A 6,486-nucleotide genomic window follows, 5' to 3' on the forward strand; every position below is an offset into this window, starting at 1 on the left:
ATGTTCACTTTTTGACAGCGCTCTAGCGAGTTCACTTTAACAAGATTTAATCGAAATCCATATAATGGACAAGAATAATGATAATTCGAACCCGTGCTGGTTTCATTGTGTCGAGGTCAAGGACAAAGTCACTGTTACTCTTTTCAAGAAAATCTTTGTTAGAACTCTAGCAGCTTCATGTTTAATAAGCATTTTTATTACATTTTTACCAGTGAAATATCAAAAATTATTCATTCTATAAAAGTGATATTTTTCACTAGTGAAAAATATCACTTTTGCTGATTTGACCAATCAAATTAATGATTAGATAATACCAAAATAATTGACCAATCAGAAAGCCCGACATATATGTCAGCACCTGGACAGGGGAAACTACTTTTTTTGTTTACAAATTATCGCTGTAGGCCTAGTTAGCAAACGGGGTGGGGTTTTCGTTGATAAAAAATGTAATAAACAGAATATCTAACAGTGTCTGCAGTAATACCAAATATATTTCACTCGTGTGGCTAATATTTTGATATTTTTCACTCGTGCTGCGCACTCGTGAAAAATATCAAAATATTAGCCCCACTCGTGAAATATATTTGGTATAACTGGAGACACTGTTAGATATCCTCTATTAATCTACTTCGGACAAATTTATGTTTCAAGGTCAAGGACAGGTTACTATGTATTGTATAAAGAAAATATTTGCTTGTCCCGTAAGTGACTTCATTTTAAACAGACTTTGATCAAACTACATATAATAGATCAAGTATGGGCGTTTAAATTTTTTTTTTTGATTCACACGCTATAGCGCTTATTCTAAAATAGCGCATGCTATGCATATATTTGTATCAATAACTTTGTATACATATCTTATTTGGCAAGTCTTTAACGTATTTACACGAATCTCATTTTATTGTACATCCTTACAGGTGTGTTCGTGTGTATATTGATATATATATTTATATAGATATGAGTAAAAGAAAGGGTGTGTAGTTGTGAATGTGTGAGGGAAGATATATATGACTGTGTTTTTGAAGGAAAATATATGTGATGTGTGTATGTAAGGATGAATAGGTGCGTGGTGTAGATGTGTAAGTGTTTTGTGTAAGGTAGCAGTGTACAGTAAAAATGCCCAATTCTGAAAAATATGGCACATGTCTTAGATATGTAAACATTGCCAGTTAACCCTACATATAAACTCTAATAAAGTATATATATATTTGTAATCTGTACAGCATTTGCAATTTTAATACAGCTCTGAAGAATCAGTAAACAAATTCTCAAAAATTGCAAAATATTATATTTGACCCAAAATGACACCATTCTCTACACAATTTTTTTCTGAAACCTATTTAAAATTAAATATCTCTATCCCAAAGACAGAATTAATCTTGTTTTGACATATGTTGTAAATTAAGTTTTTCCGATATCTCACCTTTTCTGTGGGCTTCCATTTTTTGCTGTAGGCAAAACTAAATTTCCTGTGTAAACACACTTTCGGAAAATCCGGACATTTAAAATCAGGAACCAATTTATTAATTTTTGTTTTAAAAAATGTGAAACCTGTATGTACTACTTCATACTGAATATACAAATTATAGTGTACATTTATTTTTTTCATTTTTTATGCATATCATAATACAGGAGTTATTTGCTTAACAAAAAAAATCGTCATGGCCAGGCTGTCCTACTGTAGTGTGCTACCTAAGAGTGTATTTGTAAGTTTGAAGACGGCATTAAAATGCTTTCAGTGAGGGCGTTTGTAGGCGTGATGTAGGTATGTAATTATACCCCCGCAACGAAGTTAGGGGGGTATACTGGAATCAGGTTGTCTGTCTGTCCGGCCGGCCGGCCGGCCGGCCGGCCGTCCGTCTGTCTGTAGACACATTTTGTCCGGACAACACCTCCTAAACCAAACGGCCAATTTCAATGAAACTTCACACGAATATAGAGGACCATGTGTAGATGTGCATGCCATTTTCTTTTTCTCAAAATTATGGTTGTTATGCCAACTGGTCACTTTACACAGGTTTTCCGATAAGAAACATAACTTTAATTTTGTCCGGACAACTCCTCCTAAACCAAACAGCCGATTTCATTGAAACTTCACACAAATATAGAGGACCATGTGTAGATGTGCATGCCACTTTCTTTTTTCTCAAAATTATAGTTGCTATGGCAACTGGTCACTACATTACTGGGTTATCTTAGTTAGCCTCTAATTAACAGTTCCAATTCACCACTGACTCGTGCAGATTGCGGGGGTATTAGTCAGCCATCCTGGCGAAGTTCTAGTTGTTATATGAAATGCGATGATGTCTTTTTTAGGTTGATACTTTTATTACTGCTACTTACCGAGGATATCAGACCATTTAGGCGATTATTTCGGGTTTACATTCATACTTACATTATTACATTGACAGTTTAATTGTATGTTTGTTTTAACTGCAATATTTTTTTTCTCTCTACAAAATCATCAGAAACAGTAATGTAATGAATCAATTGTACTCATTTTAACTTGATAAATAGCTATTAAGATGATAATGAAAACCATTATATGTATTATATAAATACATTTTGTTCCTTCGTCAGTTGTAATTGTTTTATCCAAATATAAACATTATGAGTCATATGCAACATCGCCCTTTGTGGTTTAAACATATCTATACCTTACAAGATGACTGCATTAAATGTACCGTGTTGATATAATCCACTTTATAGATAATAATTTTAATGGTTTGTTTATTTATTGTGATCATCAAAGATGGAGCAATAAGAAGGATTTTGTATCATTGATGGATTCTTTGTCTGTGTACATAGATGATTGTATATACTGAATATTTTCATTTTTATTGTAAAAATACTGCATTATTTGCGATAATTTTTTTTCAGAAACAAGTTACTGTTAGCATGTATTTGTTAGAGTGCAATTATATTGCTTTATACGCTGAATATACATCTGAAACATTATATTTGAAGTTAGGTGTAGTCGTACATGTATTGTACACAAAGTTATTTAAATAATCTAACCAATGTTTTCAACAAGTTTGATTTCTTTACCCAAATGTTACTTGTTATTTAAAGAATAATTGTTTACTGGTGTTTAAACTGCATTTAATTTTACGATAAAAAAACAAGAATTATGCCTTATAATTATAAATTATAAATGTTTACCCCTTTTTGTTTAATGTTATTAAAAATTAGAAAGGCGTTCTTTTTTCGGCGTTGTACTAATAGACGTAACAGCCGGGCAATTAATGAAATAGCTATACAACTGATTCCAATTTGGCGGGAAAGGTGTCAACTATATGGTTAATTAAAATATTTACTTTTTAAAACTTTTTTATTCCTGTAAGATATTTCAAACATTTTATGTTTTCATCGTTCTATATTAGTTAATGCTACTATATTCCATTCATATTTTATTTTGAAAAAAAAAAGTCAAAACAGAAACGAAAGTAGCCATTCCGCATCCACACTAACTGCGCACGTGTGTGCCGGTCCGGCTTGTATTCCTACGCGTCAAATTTGATGTTGACACACTTGTAAACGATGTTTCCGTTACTAAGGTCACATCATGAACAAACACCGTAAATGTTAATATTATATGATGAACGTAATGTAACGTCGATAGGTTCCATGGTGAATATGGTCGTTGAACTGATATTCAAGTTAAACCATTTTTTCTATCCTGCCAAAAAGGCCATCTGGCTATTTAGAATAGTTCTTAATAAGAATATGAAACACGACGACAATGTCCAGATGTAATTGAGCCCTCTAAATAATTTCCGGTGTGACCTTTTAACTCTATATTTTAAAATGTACCATATATGTATATTTCCTTTTACTTTGTTTTGCTATGCAACGAGTTTATTTTATGTTGATTGGTTGCTTATTTTATATGACGAACGGCAGTTTACCCACCCAAACATGGACTTGGACTAATTTGTTGTTTGTTTGCTGGTTTTTTCGTCACATGAACAGCCATGGTCATTTTGAGGCAGGGTCTCCTTGTAGTAGTTGGTGAATACTTCATTGAACAATTAAAATATAAAGGGGAAATCACTCATATTTATATGGGTTAAGAAAAAAAAACGACAATAATGTGTTGGATTATTTATATTTTCATGGTAAGAACATATTTTTACTCTACCTCAATCTAATATTCATTTATCGTAATCTATCACTGTAAGAAAGGGTATATGATTTCATTCATGACGGAATATTTCGTTTGTGTGGTTTTTTAATGTTCAAATTTACATGTTTTTCCGTTAGTTTCAGTCATATCTACCAATGGATTTCTTTTGGGCGGTAGCACTCCGCTCGGTGTAAATTATTACAAATCTACGTACTGCTTGTCAATAATTGAAATCAATAAAAATAAATGTTTTTATATTATCTATATGTCACTTTTCTTTATATTTGTAGTAATATTGTGTCAGTTGGTAAACAAATGTATAGTGGTGTTCATCGTTCTTAGAGAAATGTGGAAGCTTTAATTGAAATCTCGACCAGTTTCATGTTTGGCAATGAGAGTGGAGCAGTAAACAGTATGACCAGTGTTACACAGTTCGTCAACCCTTCTCTATGGTACGACAATCTGACCAGTGTTACACAGTCCGCCATCCCTTCCCTATGGTACGACAGTCTGACCAGTGTTACACAGTCCGCCATCCCTTCTCTATCGTACGAAAGTCTGGCCAGTGTTACACAGTCCGCCATCCCTTCCCTATGGTACGACAGTCTGACCAGTGTTACACAGTCCGCCATCCCTTCCCTATGGTACGACAGTCTGACCAGTGTTACACAGTCCGCCATCCCTTCTCTATGGTACGACAGTCTGACCAGTGTTACACAGTCCGCCATCCCTTCCCTATAGTGCTTGTGTTATGCATGTCCAGTAAATACCGATTGACACCTGTAATGCAGTCCTCCTGTGAACATATCGGCCAGTTATCTTTAAAAACAAGAGACCCAGAGGGCCTGTATCGGTCACCTGGTTTATTTGAACAAACGTCAAAATAATGATTATGTTCCATCTGCTAATAGCTTCATTTGTTGATGCATGATTATGTTTTGGTAATCTCAACTGCTTCAAAGATATAACCCAGAAACAAAGTCAAAGATTCAACATGATTGTATTTAAATATAAATCACCTGGTCTGGGGAAAGAACCCTGGACCTATTTTTACATCAGGATTGTGTTCCTTTCCTGATGCCAAGCAAGGCTTTATATGATTAGGGGGTGGGGATCTGCACGGTTTCAAAGATAAAACAAAAGAAATAAGTTTTCAATGGTGGAGAAATACCCCCAAACCCCAGGGGTTGGGGATGGGGTTGGCGATGTCAGCCTTTTCATTTGTATAAATTTGAATCCCAACCTCCCTGGGATGTTACCACTGAAATAACAATGTCATACAATGCTTAGTCCCAGGGAAGAAGTCATTAATATCAATAGTGCCAAATGGAACCATTTTAGCCCCGCCCCTTAGGCCCCCTAATGGGTCAGCCAACCATTTGTACAATTTTGTATCCCTGTCCCATAAAGATGCTACCAGTCAAATATGAGTGATATCCATTGCTTAGTTTCAGGGAGGAGGTCATTTATATGAATTTAGCAAAATTGACCCCGTTTGGCCCCACTCTCTGGCCCCCGGGGGGTCAGCCTCATCATTTGTACAATTTTGAATCCCTAACCTAAAACGATGTTACAAGACAAATTAGAGCGATATTCATTGCTTAGTTTTAGAGAAGAGGCCATCTAAATCAATTCAGCCAAATAAACCCTTTCGGCCCCGCCCATCAAGGCCCTGGAGGGTCAGCCCCCACCATTTGTACAATTTTGAATCCCTACCCCATAAGGATGATACCAGTCAAATATGAGTGATATCGATTGTTTAGTTCCATAGAAGAAGTTGTTTACATCAATTATGTCAAATTGACCCTTTTTGGCCCCGTCCCTCAGCCCCAAGGGGAGTCACCCCACCATTTGTACAATTTTAATCCCCATCCCATAATGTACTCCTATACGTATACGAGGTCTTAGTCCACCTGATTACATTGGTGGATATTACATGACAGCCTGTCAAACGTTTCCTGTCGTGTAAACCTCTAATATTATTGGAGTACCCATAATTATGCTACCAGTCAAATTTTGTTCAATTCCGGTCAAGGAGTCGATTGTTGACGGACAAACGACAGACGCCACGGTATGGCAAAAAACAAATGACACTATCATTATGTACGCCCTGGTACCAGAAGTCAGTCAACATAATTGTACCCACAACATTCAAATGTTCAACTAAGGAAACATTTCTTTTCTCTACTAGTAGTAAGATTATGGAACAGTCTTCCACAAGATCTGGTATGAGCACCATCTCTTAGTACATTCAAAAACAGACTTGATAAACACTGAATTGATCAGGAAATGGTTTAAAATTACAGAGCTAACATGATATGCTAAACTTGACATTATAAAAGATAACAGACTCGCAAATA

The sequence above is a fragment of the Pecten maximus genome, chromosome 4 (genome assembly GCF_902652985.1).
Source record: "Pecten maximus chromosome 4, xPecMax1.1, whole genome shotgun sequence".
Lineage (NCBI taxonomy): Eukaryota > Metazoa > Mollusca > Bivalvia > Pectinida > Pectinidae > Pecten > Pecten maximus.